Source organism: Nannobrachium achirus (genome assembly GCF_963921795.1).
Source record: "Nannobrachium achirus genome assembly, chromosome: 13".
Classification (NCBI taxonomy): domain Eukaryota; kingdom Metazoa; phylum Chordata; class Actinopteri; order Myctophiformes; family Myctophidae; genus Nannobrachium; species Nannobrachium achirus.
The window spans coordinates 3,801,504-3,824,143 of record NC_137833.1 but is presented as its reverse complement, the minus strand read 5'-3'; the positions used below and the strand labels follow the sequence as shown (position 1 = coordinate 3,824,143).

Here is a 22,640-nt window from a genome sequence, read left to right as displayed (position 1 = left end):
AAAAATGTTTTGATTATAATCAAATGTAGTGGAGTAAAAGTACAATATTCCAGTAAAGTAAAAATACCTCAACATTACAGTACAGTACTTCTTGAGTACTTAGTTACTTTACTTTACACCACTGCTCAATCCAATATCAACAGGTTTGAGAGCCCTAGAAGAGGAGCGCTTCTTTCTGACTGGCTAAAGACAACAGGGGCCTTTCAAAAGGACAATGTGACTGTTCACATGCGACTCACATCACCCATTTTCTAGCCTCGCAAGCCATCCCGAGCTACGTCATCACCAATGTGCTTCCTTTCTCGGTCTGGTGTCCCTCCCATCGAGCCTCTTTATTAGAACTTACGTTCTAATTTCCAATCAAAAGGCTGCATTTTGAGCGACCCGCCCCACACCGCTCCTGATTGGTCGAGCGGCTGCTACAGCTCTCACATTTTCAAAACAAACATGGCGGACCCCATGTCCGACGTGAGTTCACAAATCGCAAATAAAAGCTGCATTAAGCGAAGTTTTATCTGAAATCAACAGCATCTCATAACTTAAAAACGAACAACAGTTTGCACCTTTGGAATTTCTGTCTGGAAAAGACGTATTTGCTGTTCTGCTGACGATGTTTTGATGCGCTGATGACTACTGACTGGACCTGTCAGTCAAAGTGAGTAACTACGTCATTGCGTAATGCGTTGTCTACGGAGGACTCCCAGACTCTCCCCTGGGAGAGTCTGGCTGTTGCGAGGCTACCCATTTTCAACCTCATCCCCACTCTGTAGACAGTTCAGAAACCTGCCTTTACCAGTGACATCAGATGGGGATTCCCAGCTAATAGTAGCCTCAGCACCCAGGCTCTTATTCAAGCTGGTAGTTCTCAAACTTTTACTTTTCAAGGTCTTTCCCTTAACTCTGACAGTGTACAAATGGAACCAAATGGACCCATCAGGGTCCATTTGGTTCCATTTGTACACTGTCAGAGTTACAGACTTAAGACAATTTAGACCCCCCCCCCCCCCCTAAAGGAACCTAGAGAGTTCCTGAAATCCACTCTCCGCTGTCAGTCGAAAAAGAGGCTAAAAAGAGAACCACTGATTTAAGCTAATAGAAACGTCAGTCTTTCTTTCCCTTGCTGGAATGTTAGCACGCTGAAATACAAGGCATTGTTTTATTATTGCATCAATCAACGTTTTTCTTGTTTGAAATAATGAAATAATCAAACCGGCCTAGTGACATCATTGGCAGTCAGGTTTACATTTTACAGTTTAGGCATTTAGCAGGAGCTCTTATAATCCAGAGCGACTTACAATAAGCAAGGTAATAAATGCATCAATACAATAAGCCAGTGGTTCTCAAACGGTGGGTCGGGACCCCCAGGGGGGTCCCCAAATTATTTTGGGGGGGTCCCCACTCCCCAGATGATTAAATTGTTTTCTCTGTCAACAGCAAACAAACCAACATAAAGTTTAAGTGTATAGAGGGTATATGCACATTTCTAAAGTGACAATTTAAGAACTTTTTTAATACCTCTAAAATGACAGATTAAACTTTGGCCAAATTGTCAAATATCAGAGGCAGAAATTGTGAAAATAGCTGATCTACATGCTCACGCGAGGCGCTGTGAGCATGTAGATCTGCTATTTTCACAATGGAACCATGTACAGTATACACAATATAATGCCTCAACACGTCAGTTAAAATATGATTATTTTGGGGGTCGCGGCCTGAAAAGGTTGAGAACCACTGCAATAAGCAAGGTAATACATCAATACCTCAAGAGCAATGCATCAATTGCATAGAAATATCAATCTAGAAAAAATAACATAGCTAGACCAAGCAGTAAGCACCTAATAATTAAAACCGTTATATAAAACCTGAGAATGCTATCTAGATCAGGGGTTTTCAAAGTGGGTGACGGGGCACCCTGGGGTGCCGCGACGGCAGTCCAGGGGTGCCGCGAGATAATTTGATAATATTTGGAATTTATTTGGACACTTGATAAAACATTTAGTATCATTCTAAACTTGAAGTACAAAGTTATTTTCAGTCAGTTCGAACCAAAATGGCTATTATCTCAACGTTTTCCTCGCAAAATAATCACTAAAATATCGTCACTGTCAGGCAGAAACCTTGTATCTCCAAGTTTCAAATGTGTAAGTCTTTTGGTAAAGCAAGGCCCTGCTTCATCATACAAGACTGTCGCACAAAGCTAGTGAAAACAGCCGATCTACAAGCACACAACGCCTCGCGATGCGAGGCGTTGTGTGCTTGTAGATCTGCTGTTTTCACTAGTTTAGTACATTTTATAGATGATAAATACAAAATGAAGGGTTTTGGACATACAAGGTTTCCACCCAACAACGACAATATGCTATAAATATAAGGTGCTGGGAGTGAAAATTATAATGTAGGGGTGCCTCGGATTAAAACAAATATTTATGGGTACAAATAAGTTTGGGAACGCCTGATCTAGCTTTCATGTGTGGTCATTGAGGGTAGGTTTCTGAAGTGTCCACAGCCCTCCTCTGAGACACAGAGCGAGCAGACAGAAACGGCACCACCTTCTTATAATGAGCGCGAGTTGAGAGGACCAATTATATGAGCGTAAGGTCGACAATGGGTTAAGTGCTCCTTGAAGCCATCGACAACTAAATAACATTGGTAGGTACTTGCATAATTGCTATGCCCTGGAGAAAGCAAAATGGCTTTTTGCGTGCTCAGGTTATTCTGGGCAACAGGAGCATTCTGACCTTTTATTTGGCCAGGGTAGACTTGCTGAGCACGCAATGCTTTTTAGGGTTTTTCCACGGTGCACCCATTCACTGATGGATCAGAAAGGAACAGGGAGCACACAGCTGAAGGCACTCAACAGAGAAATAATATTAGGGTAAGACTTTGACATTTATAACTTGCATTTAATTATAACAGGGTTGGTCTCTGTGTTGGATTTAATTAGAACACTTTGTTAGCTTAGTATCTATGGGGTTTTTTAGCAACCACTCCACTGTTCTCACCTCTGCCACAGCTGATTGGCTCACCACTGCACACTCCCCATTATATGCTAACCAGAAGGCATATATAGGGAGACAGTGGGGAATCACTCTCACTGATGGATCAGAAAGGAACAGGGAGCACACAGCTGAAGGCACTCAACAGAGAAATAATATTAGGGTAAGACTTCGACACTTTAGAACTTGTATTTAACGACACTTTAGAACTTGTATTTAATTAGAACCATTCAGTGAGTTAAAACATCAGCATGTGAACCATTCAGATCCGGAAATCTGAGCTATCAGTCGGGGCGGGTGGGGCTCTTAGCCATGGTAGGCAACCCACCTAGGAGAAGGTCACTCTGAGGTAAAAACCAGGACTGTGAGAATTTGCGACCCCACAGTCCTTAAACTAGCATTGTAAAGCCAACCATGAAGAACAAAGTCATCCCAAATCCTATACTTCCAGCGGCGGGAGTCCGCAGGAGCACCGCGGCGGATGGTGGTGCTGGTCCTTCCGGAGGACATCATGACGACAGGACCTCAAACCCACGGGAACGAGGGAGGGTTCTGTCTGACCACAGCATCCCACCCAATGCACTCATGCGTTGTCGGAAACCATTTGTAATGGGGACCTTCAATGCATGCACAGTGAGAGAAGAAGCTAGACTGGTGGAATTGGCACATTGTGCTGAAGAACAGGAGGTAGAGATCCTGGGAGTCCAGGAACACAGAAGAGTCCACACTGACGACCAGATAGACCAGATAGTTTACCACACAGTGGAGAAACGCACGTTCATCACTGCATCTGCGGGGCGAAACGGGGCCCAGGCTGCAACAGGGGGTGTAGGGCTAATGCTAGGTTCTCTGGCGCGCAGGGCCCTCCGACGGGTCCACAAGCACACCGAAAGGATCCTCATGGCTGAATTCGCAGGTAACCCAGTAACAACAGTCATAGTGGTGTACTCGCCCACTAACACGGCATCACCTGAGGATGTTGAGAAGTTCTATGAGGACCTCACAACAGCAGTCCGAGGTGTCCCAGCGCACAACTTCCTGGCAATCCTTGGCGACTTCAACGCCAGGATCGGACAGGAGGATGCACCATTCCCATACCATGAGTCTACCAACCGCAACGGCGCATACCTCACAGCCCTTCTCATGGAACACCAGCTCCTGGCAGCAAACACCATGTTCAGGAAGAAAACAGGGAAGAGATGGACCTTCCGAGACCGAGCCTCGAGGCCTGGAGAGCTACCTAGGCTATATCAGTTGGACTATATCCTAGTGAGGCTAAAGTGGAGGAATTCCATCCTGAACGCTGAGCCATACAGCACGTTCAGCTCTGTAGGCTCTGATCACCGTGTGGTCTCCATGAGGGTGCGACTGAGCCTCAGGGTCCCAAAGCCAAGCCCCAAGATTCGGCATGACTGGAAGGCATTCACGACCAATCCGGGCCTCCAAACCAGGTACACGGAGGAAGTCAGGAAGCGCTTTCGGCAGCTGGATAGGGGAGAGGAGCCCAGCCGTGAATATGGGAGATTCATCACAGCGAACGAGGAGGCGACCAGACTGTGCGTGCCAGTGCTGAACAGAGTAAGAGCACCACCACGGTCCAGACACCCGAAGGTTGTAGCAGCACGAGGCAGGTTGGAGGAAGCACGACTCAACTTTGAGCGTGAGCCAACAGAGGAGAGTCGCGAGACACTGAACGAAGCCAAACAGTCTCTCTTCAGCACCTACGACACCATCAAAGGGGAAGAAGTGATGGAAAGTGTGCGAAGAGTGCAGGCGGCGCAAGGTGAAAGGCAATACGGGGAGGCCTGGAAGGTAATAAATGAGATGACAGGGCGGAAAAGGGCCAAGGAGGGCCAGGTGGAAGGACACAGCCCAGAGGAGAGGGTGGCAACATGGTTCGACCACTTCCAGAGGCTCCTGGGAACATCAGTGGAAGAGGGAGAGGAGGAAAATATACCGACAGTCCTCCAGGGCCTGAACATCGACGATGGACCCTTCACAACCAGCGAGCTCGCCAGGGCAAAATCCACCCTGAGAGAGGGAAAGAGTGCTGGGCCGGATGGCATACCCCCAGAGGTCTTGAAGAACTGCGACCTAGACAACCTCATCCTAGACTTTTGCAACAATGCTCTACAGCACAACAAGCAACCTGAAATATGGTCTCTGTCTAACATCATCCCGGTGCCTAAAGCTGGAGACCTCTCAAAGCCAGACAACTACAGAGGCATCAGCCTGACATGTATTACAGCTAAGGTCTTCAACCGAATGATACTGAACAGGATACGGCATGCCATCGACCCTCACCTGAGAGAAAACCAAAATGGTTTTCGAGAGGAGAGAACAACCGTAGCACAGATCCTGGCATTAAGGAGATTAATAGAGGAGGTGAAAAAGGACAACCTAGCAGCTGTACTGTGCTTCATTGACTTCAAAAAGGCTTTTGATTCTATCCACAGAAGCAAGATGGTGAAGATCCTTGAGGCCTACAATGTCCCTCCCAACATTCTCCGGGCTATCGAGACCATGTACGCAAAAACAAGGGCCAAAGTGGTGACCCCAGATGGCAGCAGTGAGGTGTTTGACATCCGAGCGGGTGTAATGCAAGGAGACACCCTAGCCCCCTACCTCTTCATCATAGTTCTAGATTATGCGCTCAGGAAAGCCATAGGGGGACGAGAACAAGAGCTTGGCTTCACGCTAACACCAAGGAGGTCAAGGCGGCATCCCGCAGTAGTTCTGACAGACCTGGACTATGCGGACGACATCAGCCTGCTCTCCGACAGCATGGAACAAGCACAAGAACTCCTGAACAGGGTGGAGATAGAGTGTGCCAAAGTTGGTCTCAGGCTAAATGCTAAGAAAACTGAGGTTATCACCTATAACCTACCTGATCACTCACCTCTGACAACAACAGAAGGAGCTGTGTTGAAGGAAGTCAAGGACTTCAAGTACCTGGGCGCATGGGTCGACTCAACTGAGAAAGACCTTAAAGTAAGGAAGGCACTCGCTTGGAGGGCCCTGAACGGCATGAACAGTGTATGGAACTCTAACCTCCCCCGCCAAATCAAACTTAGCTTCTTCTTTGCAACGGTGGAGTCTGTTCTCCTCTATGGCAGTGAATGCTGGACCCTGAAGCCAACCCTGCAGAAGTCTCTAGACGGGTGCTACACTAGAATGTTGCGTGCAGTACTCAACATCAACAGGAGTGCACATGTTACAAACAGGAGCCTGTATGAGGGAATACCAAAGGTAAGCGAGAAAATTGCCACCAGAAGAATGAGACTAGCAGGACACTGCCAAAGACACCAGGAGCTTCCAGCCAGCAAATTGGTACTGTGGGAGCCAACACATGGGCACCGGTCGCGAGGACGTCCCACAAAAACATACGTGGACGTACTCAAGGAAGACGTAGGGACACAGAACACCAATGAGCTGGCCAGATGTATGGAGAACCGAGATGACTGGAAACAACGATGGAGGGCTCGTCTGAGGACGACCTAGATAGATAGATAGATAGCACCCATTCACAACTCTGGAGTTAGCCAGTACAGTTTGGTGTGGTTTTAGTAGTGCTGCTATGGGGCTTTTAAGCCGTGACATAATTTTGTAGTCAAACCTCCAAGCAGATTTATTGTCAATATCTGTCCCTCGCTATTTCAACAGATCCGAGACAAAAATAACGACTAAAGTATAATTCTACCACTTTCCTTTCAACAACAAAGAGAAGAAAAATGTGTAAATAGTAAAAATAGTAAAAAGATTCACGGGCGCTGGGGCCTTTTGGCCCCAAAAGTTCTCCTCTGCCTACAAAATGATGTCAGACTTAACAGCCCCATAGTTCCTAGGACAGGTGCCAAGGACCCCCTTGCTGAGAGCGAGATGAAGCAGGGCCAGGGGCAGGCAGGGACCCCCCACTACATATTGTATAGGAAGCCTCATAGACTTGTTTGGCAGCACTGTCATCAGTGCATGTTGGATGTTCATGTGTATGTTCATCTTTACATCAAGGAAGCAAGCACGACTCCAATTCATCTCTACTTCTCGGAGCATTTTTACCGGGTGCACGGTCGGGAATGTAACTTTTACTAGAAAAGCTCTAAAAGAGAATACCAGCACTCACGGAAACTGTCATTTAAGGCACTTTTATTGAAGTCTACAAGTTGGCCTGGCACGCCACAGAGCCAAGCACAACGAACGCGTTTCTGCGTCAAGCCTTGTATCTCAACCGCCAATAAACTTGACCTTTCACTCTGTACTTACCGGTAGTCTGCTCTTATTTACCTCTATACTACACCTAACGTCTTTGCAGAAGAATCCACTGAAAAAGGCTGCGAGGCGCTGTGAGCTTGAAGATCTGCTATTTTTGGCTATTTCTCAGAATGGATGTTAAGGTTTCAAGTGGTTAATGTACAAATAAAAGCTATCCTATCATACAGTTTACAGTTTAGGCATTTAGCAGACGCTTTTAATCCAAAGCGACTTACAATAAGCAGATAAAACATCACAATAATAAACAAGGTTAAATGTCAGTACATCAACAGCAATATAACACATGTAAATGAATATCTATCTAGAAAAAAATATATAATCCGTAAAGAAAAAAAAAAGGTTTCTAAAAAAAACGAAAAACAAATGCTAACTAGCTTCATGTATGGTCATTGATTTTTCCAGTAGTGCTAAGGGTTTAGGTGGAGTCTGAAAAGGAGAGTCTTCAGTCCACGGCGAAAGCTAGCGAGTGAGTCCGTTTTTCTAAGTACGACAGGGAGTTTATTCCACAGCTTGGGGGCCAGGAGGGCAAACTGTCTCGGACGAGTGGATTTTTGCCCTGGGGTTTTTAGCGAGGGTTCTGTCAGCATCACTGTGTTGGTTGATCTAAGTGCACGGGTGGGGGTGTAGGGGTTGATCAGGTTTTGGAGGTATGGAGGAGCCATGCCTTTGGCTGCTTTGAAGATCGTACAACGATTTGGCAGCCCCCCCTGCAGTATCCCTGAGGACCCCCTGTTGAAGACATCTTGACAGTTAGAGCTCCAGTGAGGGAGGAGGGAGCATCTCCAATTTCCCCACCTGGGTTTACCTAGGGATTGAAGCCAGTGACTCCAGGTCACAAGCCACGCTGTCCAATCATTAGGCTATCACTACTGCTGTGGTCCTTAAATCGACCAGTCGGTGCGGAGCATGAGTCAAGCTCCACTACTGTACTGTACTGTACTGTACTGGACTGGACTGGACTGGACTGGACTGGACTGTACTGTACTTTAAAATCACTAAATCTTTGATGTCGGGAAGAAACCTTGTATCTCCATATCTCAACTTTTGTCCAAACCCACAGGTTGAGAACCACTGCTTTAGAGCAGGTTATTATAACTTTTTTTCATTTGCTGAAAAGTAACCGTTTTGGACAAGGTTTCCACGCGGCAGCGATAAAACTCAAATGCAGAGATTAGTTACGGTGTCACATGCACCTACAGCAGGGGTTTTCAACAGGGGGTCCGGGACCCCTTGGGGGTCCTGAGAGTTACTATAGGGGGTCCTCCAAATCTTTGTGTGATAGAAATTTTTTTCCCTCCTTTTTTAAATTAACCACTTGAACCCTATATTCTGAGAACTTCAGCCAAAAATAGCAGATCTACAAGCTCACAACGCCTCGCGCAAAGAGGTTTGGTGTAGAGGGGAAAACGCAGACCAAGTACAGAGTGAAAGCTCAAGTTTATTAAGTATTGACGGTTCAAGTGGTTAAATATCTGAAAACACAAATTAACATGAATCCAAAATACACTGATGATTGTGCTGTCAAACGATGAAATTATATGGTATCTATGGGCTGTGGGGGTCCCTGCTTCATCTCTCTCTCTACTAAGGGGTCCTTGGTCTGAAAACATTGAAGACCCCTGACCTACAGTAACACATGTAGCATGTTATGGTTCAACCTTGAAGGACTGCTCTGTGGCATGGAGGCAGAGAGAGATGAGTGATGTTTGAGTGTAAAAGTAATTACTCTTTTACTCACATAGTGAAATAAAACACTGCTGAGTCACCCCATCTGTTCTATGCCATTAAATGTACCTGGAATTAAAGGACAACTTTGTTTTTTTACAACAAGGGTTCATATTTTAGATTGTCATTAGAGAAAAGAAAAGATGAGTGTTAAAATGTTTTAGTTAACTGCATTCTATCGTTTTGGGGATTTTAGTGATTTAGATTTCAGTGGGTGGGGGCAAGCGTACAAGCGGCTAAATATGTATTTTTAGACACAATAAGCTGGCAATTTCTTTAATACTATTTACACCAGCCCCCATAAGTCACATCAGCCCCTGAAAAATTGCGGTGCATCTTGGGAATGTGCTTATTGTGTCTAAAAATACATATTCAGCCACTTGCACGCATGCCCCCACCCACTTAAATCAAAATCGTTAAAATATCTAAAACGATAGAAAGCAGTAAATTAAAACATTTTAATACTCTTCCTTGTTTTTCCTCTGATTACAATCTAAAAAAACAAAGTTGCCCTTTAAAGCAGAACATCTTTTGTAGCATATCTCAATAAATAAATATTACAACTACAGTACTACGAATACTAGTAAATTATATGTATTTATTGAGATACCTCTGCTGTAACTACTACTACTACAACTATTAATAATAATAATAATAATCTTTATTTGTGTAGCACTTTTTTGCATCAACTAATTCATCAGAACTACATTATATAAACTGTACTGCTTGTCACGCGCCTGCAAGGCTACGAGTCCAATAAGAATTTACGCCGGTAGTAACGGTGTGATGGAACATGCTATTAACCTATTCAGAACGGGTCCACATTATTGAGTATCATTATTTTATGCTTTAACTATTGAAAAATAGCAGATATACAAGCACACAGCGCGGCACCGAGTGCCGCGCTGCGAGCTTGTAGATCTGCTATTTTTGAAAAGTCGTGAAAATTAGAATTTTGACCCGATTCTATAAGTGTCTTTTGAATCCTTCCAAGATTTTTTTGAAAAACCCTATGTTTCTATGTCAGCAATCTGGCCAGCCATCGTCAAAGAAAAGGTCCTTTTCACTTAAATGGTTAGCTCAGTTAGTCTGTTCTTGAGAGACTACTATGTTAGTGGTTCTCAAACCTTTTCATGTCAAGGACCCCCAAACTGATATTTATTTGGCCACAGACCCCCCATCTCAAAATATTTAGTTCCAGGGACCACTCAGAAGCAAAATTTGAGTTCCAAACGTTCGCTTTGAAAATACATGTATTCAAAGATATGCACACATTTTCATGATTTTTCAAAAATAGCAGATCTACAAGCTCGCAGCTACAAGCTTGTATATCTGCTATTTTTCAATAGTTAAAGCATTCAATAACTCTAGGCCTAAATGGGTTAAAACTGGGATCCATAAGTTTTAGGTAAAACTGTACCCGTACAACTCTAATGATCTCGCCAACGTTTATGCTGACCACCGTTCGTGATCCGCGGATGGATCATAACTCCTCGTCTTCTTAAATGTGTCTCCACGCGAGACACAATATTTCTCTCCTGGAAACGGTTCTCTCCCGGGTGCCGTTAAGACTCCGCTCCGCGCGCAGACGCCTGGATGAGCCGAGGGTCTCTGTGGCATTTAATTTCTTAAACCAGACACCACTTCACGTCTGCCCGTAATGGAATAATAGAGCTGCGGTCTTTATTTATTCATGCAAGTGTATAAACCCATGTACAGTGTATAAACCCATGTACAGTGTATAAACCCATGTACAGTGTGTATAAACCCATGTACAGTGTATAAACCCATGTACAGTGTATAAACCCATGTACAGTGTATATATAAACCCATGTACAGTGTATATATAAACCCATGTACAGTAGTAGTGTCAGGGGTGTTCTGTGGAGGAGTCTTGACGTTGCTTATTCCCTGCTTTCTTTACCTCGTTGCTGTCGGCAGATAACCTTGTATCTCTATATTTCAGTTTTTGAGCGGTGCTAACCGCTCCTATAGACCGCTTTTTTACCAAAACTATAATGTCACAAATGATGATGACATGAGTTCGCTAGACCAATGAAACACTTCGATTCTGTTGATCTGTCCATGATGTCATAGTCACAGAGGCACTCGATTGGTTCACCCTGATTTAGAACGCGCTTAGGCCGCGTAAAATACGTCATAACGCGTTTAGGCCGCGTAAAATACGTCATAAAAAATTATTGAGCGGTGCTAACCTTGAATTTCAAAATTATATTAGATGAATATCACTTATAAGCGATAAAATAACCACACTTTTAGACAGACTGTGGAAAATCTTACAGGTTATAAATGATAGGCAGGTCATACAAGTTTAAACTAGACCAGGTCAACCTGGTTGTGCCAGACCCCCTGTCTGTCATCATCATTTATGACATCATGCCTTTTGTAGGCATGTCATCATCATGTCATCATCATATATACCCTTTATATAGAAAACCCGGACAGACATTTGCTTATGTAGGCCTACCCATTTCATGGGTCTGGCAAATACAAATGAACAGACTTTGAAAAACTAAAATATTCATCTTCTGGCCTCTTCTCGCCTCTCTGGAGGCCTCTCTGGAGGTAAATAAGGTCACTTATCATTACACTATGACACTCTTACAAGCTACAATCCGTAGCTTGGTCAACTAACTGATGAGAAATGACAATAAAGACTTATATAGTCTGAGCAGACCTCTAGACTGACATCATACACAACAAAAAGAATATTGCCATGCATGCCTATCAACACTGATTTGCGCAGGAATTAGTTTGCACAGCTCACTTCGCACGGGTGCGAGTTTTTAAATTATTATTTTCTTTCTGTCTTCGGTATATGTGAAAGTCCTAGGACGTCTATGACATCTGACAACATACATACAATCTCTTTTATGCCCATACATGGAGATCCCTGTCTGTAGAACCAGCCACACAGATGTCTTGGCCATATACTGTATGGATTCTGTTAGCGTGATATGTGGCCGATGAGGCCTCCATATATGGGCATTCACATAATGAAGTCCTGTTAGATATGGGCTTTATATTGATGACATCAGGGATCTCCATGTATGGGCATAAACTGGATTCTGTTAGTGGTTCCCCTAACATCACAGTGAAGTCAGAGTGTGAAGTCAGAGCGGCAAACCCATTCTGTTAGAGTGGTGCCCCTGACACTCAGTGATGTCACCTGTGATGTCAGGGGAACCACAGTGTCAGGCGTGACAGAGACACGGGCAAGATGTGCCAGTTTTCATAGTTTACATTTTGCATAAGTAACAGTGTTGGACATAATGCATTATACAGCATAACGTTTCCACCCGAAAGCATGTTATTGTCATAGTGACAAAAAACATATAGCCTAGACATGATGCAATGAATGATCCTTCTAGAAATGTGTTCATGATGCGACATGATGGGCATTTGGAAGTTATCTTTAGGCGTTTAGGACTGTATGCTTGAAAGTGTCCACAATTACCTTCCTTCCATAGTTAATCAAGTATTAATTAAATAATAATAACTAAGTCAATCTTATTTAGGATTATACTGTAATCTCCTGATACAGATTAACAGTGTAATACTAGAATACTACATGTAGATAGATTACTCACGGAAGAGGAACATATTGGCCCAGGGAATAGGCAGAGTATGCACCTGATACAATGTACTGTAGATGTGGGATGATAACTGGAGGCTGTTCTTTATCTAGGTCTAATGTACAGTACATAATGTACAGTACATAATGTACAGTACATAAAACACATACAGTACTGTATCCAAGACCCGTGTATTCTTTCTGTAAGGTGTGGCCAAGGAGAAGGCTGTCTAGAGCAGCTTGTTTTTTGGTATGCATGCATGCATTCATGTGTGTACTATATACATTGCATGCATGCATGTATGTATGTACATTATGTATGTATGTACATACAGCGGCGTCAGTTCAGAAATGGCTAAGGTATGGCAACATGACGGGTGTCTTGCACGCGTGTGAGGGTGCGCGTGCAAGACACCAGTCATGTTGCCATACCTTAGCAAAAGGCACGATTACAGTACATTTTATTATTTCCCCCCTGTAGCCAAGGTATGGCAGCTGCCATAGCTTGCCATACCCAATTGACGCCTCTGTGTACATAGCTCCTTTCAGAAACTCTCCCTCCACTATGCAGCTCCGAGATGAGGTTCCTCGCAAATGTCATCCACAATCGTTCGCTTGCGGGGAAGCTCCTCCGTTCCCGAACACTTCTTACCTTTAGTGAACATCCTGTCCAAGAAGTAGTAAAGGTCCCATACCGGTCGGTCTCTCAGGTGTTTACTTCTCAAGCGTGGAAGAAAATCGAAGCAGCGTGATTGAAATAAAGAGTTAATATGATGGCTCATTTTGTCAGCCGGTGCCATGTTTTTTAGACATTCCGGAAGTTGCAGCCGCATTACTACCTCCTCTGGTCAGATGGTATTAACACAACGAAAGAGTGGGGAAAATAATGCACCAGCTGACAAAATTTGCGATTTAAACTCTTTAATTCAACACGCTGCTTCGATTTTCTTCCACGCTTGAGAAGTAAACAGATGAGAGGCCGGTATGAGACCTTTACTTTTTGGATAGGTGGTCACAAAAGGTAACAAGTGTTCCTTGGCAGCGGAGCTTCCCCGCAACCGAACGATTGTGGATGACATTTGCGAGGAACCTCATCTCGGAGCCGCATAGTGGAGGGAGAGGTTCTGAAAGGAGCTAGTATGTATTGTACACTGTATGTATGCACAGTATGTGCATGCATGTATGTACTGTATGTCATTCTGAGAGTGTACACATGGGACCAAATGGACCCGGTCCATTTGGTCCCATTTGTACAATCGCAGAAATATGGGGGACCTTGAAATTAAAAGGTTTTAGAAGTAGTATAGCCTTAGGGTAGTATATAATCGTTAATACTGTAGTTGGCAGACAGAAATAAGATCCAGATAAAGGCAGATAAAACAAGCTGCCATGACAGAGGCTGAGTAGGGGTGGGGGTGTGTGGGGAGGTCTGATTCATCCTGTGTGGATCGATTTGCTCGATGCACAGCAGGTGTGTCGTCACAACCAGCTCAGAGTCCAATTAGTTTACCTCGGGTCAGGTGACTGTGACTGCTTAAGTCAACCCTCAGCCAACCCCGTAGAATAGATGTACTGTATGTACAATACATGTAGATAGCTCATTGGCAGCAACTGTCCATTGGAGTGAGACGTCAACGCGGCTGCCATATGGCTGGGGACAAGCCGCACGGCTCCAAATGACTATGTCACATGTACAGTATTCATATGTCTATTGAACCAGGATGGTCTCTCCACTATTTATCATCATCAAAAACCTATGTTTCTATGTCAGTGGTGTTCAAACCATTTCATGTGAAGGACCCCAAAATAATGTATTTGGCCACAGACCCCCATCTCAAGCCTGTATATCTTCTATTTTTCAATAGCTAAATAATGAAGGCCTCTCCACCTTGGGCCCTAGTAACTCAGTCCCCCCCTCCCCCCCTTGTGACGCCCCTGTGTAGCAGTGACATGCTGTGATTGGTGGTAACTTTCCTCCTTGGATGACATACATGTACCGTGATTGGTAACTTTCCTCCTTGGATGACATACATGTACCGGTATATACGCATAATATGATGCCAGTAGGTGATGCCCATTAACCGTCTTAAAGATCCACTGTCACGCCCGAAATTATAATAGTATGATACAGTAGGATACAGCAGGTCATGTGGTCTTTTTTAAAACGGTCTGAAATCTCTGAATCAAATGATCCCATCCCCCGTAGCGCAGCCCCCTCCACTCGGAGGAGTAGAGAGACCAGACAGGAGACAGCCTGGCCAGCAGATATGGGATTTATGGCTATTTGAAGTGAGCTGGATCTCTGAAATTGAGTACTTTTCCCATCACTGTTCATTAGAAAGGAACGGCTCCGTACTGTGAACCGAGTCATATCGTTCATTTCAAAGAGCTGTTCAAAAGACTTGATTCGTTCGCGAACATCACATCTAATACTGGCCAGCCGGCAGCTGCACGCAGTTCGAGGATACTTGAGTTCGAGCGCAGTTGCCCAACTCAGTGAAAACATTGTGTTTTTCATTTCAATGAATAAACATAAACAAGCATATTCCCATGAACAATGGGGAAGTAACAACCAGTAACCACCGGAAATATAATTTTTATAGCCACAGATTTATATATAAATGTGTGTCTTTAACTGGTTAGCTTTAGTGCTAGCCCAGCTAGCTAGCCCTGTGGGAGCAGAGAAGTTGTGAGGGCTGACTGTGAGAGCGAGCCTGCGGGCGATGGGAAGAAAATGTACATTGTGCAGACATACAGTAAGTAACAGTCAATTAATTAATTTGATTGGCTTATCGTGCATTCCCACAATGACATCAAACAAATATTAACTTGTTTTTAATATCATTTCTTAAGGTGACAGTAACCCTTAAGGTGGCATAACCCCTTTAAGTACAAACCAAACAGAACAGAAACAAAGCATAAAATGCCAGGCCTAACCAAGGAGATTACTTGAGGAGCAAGTGAAACCCAATACAACTCTATTACAAATACATCTAATAACTATTAATTTAGCGAATGTCTGTCCTTCTGACCATCTGCGTGCTGACATCACTGATACTACACAGTTTCACCGCCATGGTAACTGTCTGTCTGTCTGTCTGCATGCTTACATCACTGATACTAATTTAGCAAATGTCTGTCCACCATCTGTCCGCTGTGTGTCTGCAGTACTCTGACATCATAGTCATACAGACTGGCCTGGACATGGAACACCATGTATGGGCATAAAGATCTGCCCAACGGGCACTCCAACATGGAACACCATATATGGGCATAAAGATGAGCCCAACGGGCACTCCAACATTACTTCTGAGACTCCTACATTCAATCCCTTAGATGCTGTGCACACCACACCCCCAACCTCCGGGCACAGGACTAGTAGATATAACTTAGGAAAATAAATTATATCAAAGTTGAGCTGATATGCCAAATGTTATTGAGATAAATTACACTATGCCTGTTCCTGGATAAAGCAAACCTTTCGGTGGCCAACAAGAACAAAACCCAAACAGGTTGGTTGCTGCTTTTAGTTGCTTTGAATCCAGGAATGGAAAGCAGTGTGCGTACGACCAAGCCAAGATGGACGGCATCTGGCTGAGTAAGATATTGTTACATCATCTCTACAATAATTTATGGCACCCGCTTTGACACTTAGATAAATACCCACTGTCTGTCACCCATGCACCCTCCAATGTCCTCCTATACTTTCAGCCAAACAACCTTGATTACAAAAGCTTTTTCAGTTTTCACTTTGGAAACTTACTTTACACAGTAGAGCAAGGGTCTTCAACAGGGGGTCCGGGACCCCTAGGGGGTCCTCAAGAGTTACTAAAGGGTGTCCTTCAAATCTTTGTGTGATAGAAACTTTTTTTCTCCTTTTTTTAATATTAACCACTTGAACCCTAACGTCCATATTCTGAGAACTTTAGCCAAAAATAGCAGATCTACAAGCTCGGCTATTTTCGGTAAAGAGGTTTGGTGTAGAGGGGAAAAAAGAGCAGACTAAGTACAGAGTGAAAGGTCAAGTTAATTAAGTATTGACGGTTCAAGTGGTTAAATATCTGAAAACACAAATTGACATGAATCCAAAATACACTGATGATTGTGCTGTCAAACAATGAAACTACATGGAATCTATGAACATGTCGTGGGGGGTCCCTGCTTCATCTCTCTCTCAACTAAGGGGTCCTTGGCCTGAAAACGTTGAAGACCCCTGCCGTAAAGTAACCGTTTTGGACATACATTTCCACCCAACAGCGAGGATATGACAGTTAGGCCTACTTATGATTTACAGTATACTGGGGTCGATGGCCTGCATATTACTGTCACTGGCATTGAACGATTGCAATGCAATTTTAGCTTGAGGTGTAAAATGTATGAACTTCTAATATTATGGACTATTTATCATTACACACCAGAATGCAAATCTTCTTTTTTTCATGACAGAATGAAAAGCAATGTTTTTGAATGCTTGGTAAACACAGCCACTTCAAGACGCCTGTGCTGAGATCATTACTCATGGAGTAATGATCTGCCATCATACCTTATTTCACCATCATTTTAAAGTCTAAATTAATCAAAAACAGAGAAGAAATAATTCACAGATTAATCAATTATGAAAATACTAATTAGCAGCTCCCGCGACGGGGTCAAAAGCTCATCCATTTTTCCTGCCAAAATGGTTCCAGTAATGCGTGTTATGTTAAATGGTTTTACAGTGCTGTGTGGTACCTTAATTGACTCGGACAAGTGCTTAATGGAGACAATACCATTAACGCCATAGGGGGGGGTGCAAAACACAAGGCCACACAAAAATACGCCTCGAATGCCTTTGAACGTTTTCCTCCGAAAGCATCACATAAACCCCAAATTATGGCTTTATTTGTGCTCTGGAGTCCCATCTGTGGAGTGTAAATCCCCGTTTACCTGCCGAATTACCGAGCAATCTGAGCGCCTGTCATTGCAGTCCCCTGTTGCGCTGCACATTGTGCCCCGTGACTAATGCTCCCTCCCTCCCAAACACTGCTGCTCACAACATCTGGTGCCCACGAACGCGATATACCTACTGCTATACCTACTGCTCGCGACGTGCCGGGGTCCCATGGTGCACTGTGATTTCACGCCTGCTGTTGGATGATCCCACACGCACACACGCGCACACACAAACACACACACACACACGCGCACACACAAACACACACACACACACGCGCACACACAAACACACAAACACACACACGTTTGCATCATTATACTTGTGCGGACTTTGACATTTTAGGATGCTGAGTGATTTTAACCCATTAAATAATGCTTTAACTATTGAAAAATAGAAGAAGATCTGCAAGCTCACAGCGTAAAAATAGAAGAAGATCTACAAGCTCACAGCGTGGCACTGAGTGCCACGCTGTGAGCATGTAAATCTGCTGGGGTTTTTTTAAATGTCTTTTTTTTTATATTTCTTTGAATATATATATTTTTAAAGCGAGCATTTGTAACACAAATATTTGCTTCTGGGTTGTCCCTGATACAATATTTTGAGATGATGAACCACTGATTTAGAAGAAGGATTTTTCAAAAATAGCAGATCTACAAGCTCGCTGTGAGCTTGTAGATCTGCTATTTTTCAACAGTTAAAGCAAAACATAATGGTTAAAGTGGTTCAAATCTAAAGTGACAGATACTGTATTTGTGTTCAGGCCTAAATAGTTAAATGATTGCCACTCGTGCACGTGCACGACACTACACCGTTTATTTAGGTATACAGTAAATCAGGCACAACTCTAACCATAATAAGCCCTAATGCCTAATCCTGACCCTAACCCCAACCTCAACATATCTAACTATTAAAGAATGTCTGTCCTATTAACCGAATGTCCGTCCGTCCGTCCGTCCGTCCGTCCGTCCATCCGTCCGTCAGACCGTCTGTCATGTCGTTTTCAAAACTTTCCCGTGATGGGATTCCTTGGGACTTTTTTTCTCTCATGGCCCTCTTACATCTAACAACTTGGTAAAGATTTCTCAGTCGTAATAAAATCGAGGCTATTTGCGGCGCGCTCCCGTGACTCAGTCGTTACTCAATCGTTAAATGTGAGGTAGTGGTCCGACTCGATTTTTACCCCAACTTGAGAGCCAGATTCTGTTACGAGAATATCAAACTGGTTTAATATTTTCACAAATCGGGGCTGAGTCTGAATGAATACAATGACGTAGCCTACAACCAAAACAGAACAAGCCAAAAGCCAAGCCATGCATTCCCCAAAAGACGCTGCCTGAGCTGCCAGCCTGGTCGTTGTTGGTGCGGCTACTACGACAGCCCTTTATTAGTTATTTCTCCGCGTTTCCATTATTCCAAACATTCAACGTTGATAATAGTTGATAGGATCGATCTGCGCCGGCTGAGATGAGAAAACTAGAGAGGAGAGGCACAGAGGGGCAGGGCTGAGGGAGGAAGGCGGAGCTCGGTGTGTGTGCGTGCACTGCATGTGCAGTGATAGAAAAAGTAATCAAGTAAAAGTATCAATACTGCAATACTGTGATGCAACGCGCTGTGACTGAGCTTGTAGATCAGCTATTTTCATTTATGGTTAGCCTAATGCTTTATAATAATATTATAATTTATTTTAGGAACACAATATAGGCATATTTCAGCAAATAAAAGGGAATCTTGAACCAGTCTTTACAAAATCTTTAGAGGCATACACATCTAACAACTTAAATCTTTGAAAAATCATCCTACAGTCTTTGGGGAGTCTTTTTCAAATCTTATAGTGTGAGGGGTAGTCTTTAAGAAATCTTTCCCAAATCTGTCCACAATCTTACCAAAGTTGTTAGGTGTAAGGCTAGCTTAAGGACATAATGACGATACAGAATCAGTTTAGTTTGCTACTATTGCAATTTGTTTTAGGTTTTCTCATATAATGACTGGACTATATACTTGTGGGGACATTTGACCCTCAAGTACATGCCCGCCCGCCCGCATGCACGCACACCACCCACTGTTTGACCCTCACAAGCATACAAGTACACGCACGCACGCACGCACGCACGCACGCACGCCACCCATTGTTTGTCCGAGATTCCGCCACTTCCTACATGGAGTCCTTCCAGGCTTCAAATTGTATTACAGGTGGAGCATAACGTCGTTGTCAGGTGGAAACCTCGTTTCTCCAAGTTTGAAATTTGTACGTTCTTTCGCAAAGTAAAGCCCTGCTTCATCAGACAAGGCCGTCGCACAAAAGTAGTGAAAACAGCAGATCTACAAGCACACAACGCCTCGCACCGCGAGGCGTTGTGTGCTTGTAGATCGGCTGTTTTCACTAGTTTAAATCATTCTTAAAATGATAAATGCAAAACAAACGGTTTTGGACAACGACGATAAGGAACAATGCTGCCGTTTCATCAATGGTCAGGATTAGCCTCAAATCCCCCCTCTCCATAGAGTACCGAACGATGCGATACCTGCTACACGTTACAGGGCACTTTTTATCCTCCTCTACGCTAGCGCTGCTGAGTGCCTCCTTTTCAATTGATCCTTTGGCATTTACCGAGCCATTGCTACAGTGGTATTGGAGCAGCTGTTTGCAGCAGACCCGCCAGGGAAGGGGGAGGATGATGAAATGATAATTATGGAGATTACCTGACTGGCAGTTGCCAGCGGCTAATTGTATCTTTGAGTTGGAGCGGGCCCGTTGTCTGTGTGCGTGTGTGTGCACACGCGTGCGTGTGTGTGCGCGTGTGATTACCGTAAGGGCTATCTGCACTTCGGGGTGAACGCTTTTGATCCGTGAATAATGTGGAAAGTGGGTTTAGTTTAATCAAGGCAGACAGAATGCGCTCCCACACCACAACAATGATCCCAGTCTTGTGCGCCGCCATAGTTCAGACCCTGACAGCTCCGTGAGACTGGAGATTAAGAACGAGTAACTTCAATTGCATTACCGCAGGGTTTCATCATTATTATGAGCTTTCATCATCATCACAACAACCATCCTTCTTCACCACTTGTAACTTCTTCTAACTTCTAACTTTGTCGGGGCGCCCGCTGGCCTACTGGTCCGGGTGCATACCACATAGGCTTAGTGTAGCAAACCAGCGGGTTGCTGGTTCGATTCCCGAGACCGACCAGATTTGCTGCGTGTCACTCCCCATCTCTCTCCCTGTTTCCTGTCAGTCTACTGTCCTGTCAATAAAGGCATACAAAGCCCTAAAAAAAAACACATCTTTAACTTCTAACTTTGTTGACCTAGACCAGGGGTCTATACTAGACCCCCCCCCCCCCCCCCCCCCCCCCACACACACACACACACACACACACACACACATCAAATCTCTTCGTGGGAAAAATAAGCGATCTACAAGCTCGGTTAGGCTATTTTCATGTAGGAACAGGAGCGCGAGGAATAGGCAGTGGTGGGAAAAAGTACTCATTTTTTTTTTATTAAGCAAAAGTATCAATACTGCAATTAGAAATACTCAGTAAGTAAGTCTGGAATGAAAAATGTACTTGATTAAAAGTACAAAAGGTTTCAAAATGTTCTTTGCATTGTGAGCTTGTAGAGCTTCTATTTTCAAATTTGCCTCTGAGATGTAATGGAGTAGAAGTAAAAGAAAAATGGGAAATACTCCAGTAAAGTAACAATAACTCAGAAGTACAGTACTTGTAATGTACTTAGTTACTTTACACCACTGCGCGAGGGCTCTATAATGCAGGCGCGGAAATCCAACAAGAGGCTTTACTCTTTAACCAAGAGTAAAACCTACACAAAACTACAAAACTTCCTCTACACTACAGTATGTGCAGTAGTAGCATGACAGTGCTGGCTGCACCAACCACCAGCATAGCCCAAACAATAACAAATGCATGTCACAGTCACAACCAGTCATATTTATCTTATACAACACGAAAGCACGCAACAAATATGTGAAACACACTCAGGATTCAACAGGCTTTGCCACATATCCCAACCAGTACACAACAGACACAACTTAATAAGAAAAGGCTAAAATAAACGTAGTAACTTACCATTGTTGGTAGCTCCTTGAGAAGGGAATAAACAATGAGTTATTAAGTCATTGAAAGGGCAAAACCAAAGTTATAAGTGTAACTTCTTCTATGATCTAGAATAGAATTCACTTCTCTTTTGTTTACAACTACAAGCAGCCCTGGGCCTGATCAGCTGATCTTGATTATTGGGTGTTGCCAGATTTTGCGAGAAAAACAAGCAACCAGGCACATTAAAACAAGCCCAAATTAAAAGCAATATAAGCCTTATTTAATTACTTATAAGCCAACACTTGGCAACAGAGACCAAACCATTTTGGATAGTTGAAGACACTATACATTATTCAAAAAGCATTGTGTTTGGGCAAATCTGACTCTGTCTCCCCATGATTTCTGCCCGTCTATATAGTTAAACTCTTAACATTAACCATGCGCACCAAGCAAGCACTATAACTATAAAGATACCTGACAATATCACTCACCGTTGTTATAGTCATGATGTGGACTCTGCCATCCACTTCAGTTGGACAGATTTGTCAAACTTTATTGACTGTATTTACTTATTATAGACTAGACTCTCACAGGCCTGTCTAGGTCTGACTAGCATGATTAAAGGGCTGTGTTTGGTGTGAGCAGCACTTTATCCACACTGGTAACTAAGATCCAGACGGGTGCATGAGACTCCAGATTAACAGACTAGTGAGTAACCAACTTGCATTACCGTGAGGTTTCATCATTATTATGAGGTGGTATTTATGCAAACGCTAGGGTTCATGTTAAAACTCCTATCAACTATTATAGTGAGAGCTAGACATCTCTGTGAGACGAGTGGTGGTGGAAGAGGGTGAGACCTGAGGACTTCAGGATAAGTAGTAGCAATACGAAAGTACAACAATATTAGCACCAAATAGGGGACTGCCCATAGGTCCGAAGGTTCATTAGTCCGAAGGTTCATTTGTCCGAATTTATGGAACCTCAAAATATACTTAAAGTAGTAAAAGTAAAAGAAGGCCCACTCATTATGCAGAATTCCCATTTTCAGATCATTATATTA

At 43.6% G+C, this 22,640-nt stretch overlaps 2 protein-coding genes across 2 annotated transcripts in view; one reads left to right on the top strand and one right to left on the bottom strand.

Moving 5' to 3' along the window:
* Positions 1-22,640, bottom strand: part of lmbrd1 (LMBR1 domain containing 1) — a 438,470-nt gene that overhangs the window by 55,194 nt on the left and 360,636 nt on the right. The gene's annotated exons all lie outside the window — the stretch shown is intronic.
* The window catches only part of adgrb3 (adhesion G protein-coupled receptor B3), a gene marked incomplete at both ends in the record, with an annotated part of 382,932 nt that overhangs the window by 213,131 nt on the left and 147,161 nt on the right, over positions 1-22,640 (top strand). The gene's annotated exons all lie outside the window — the stretch shown is intronic.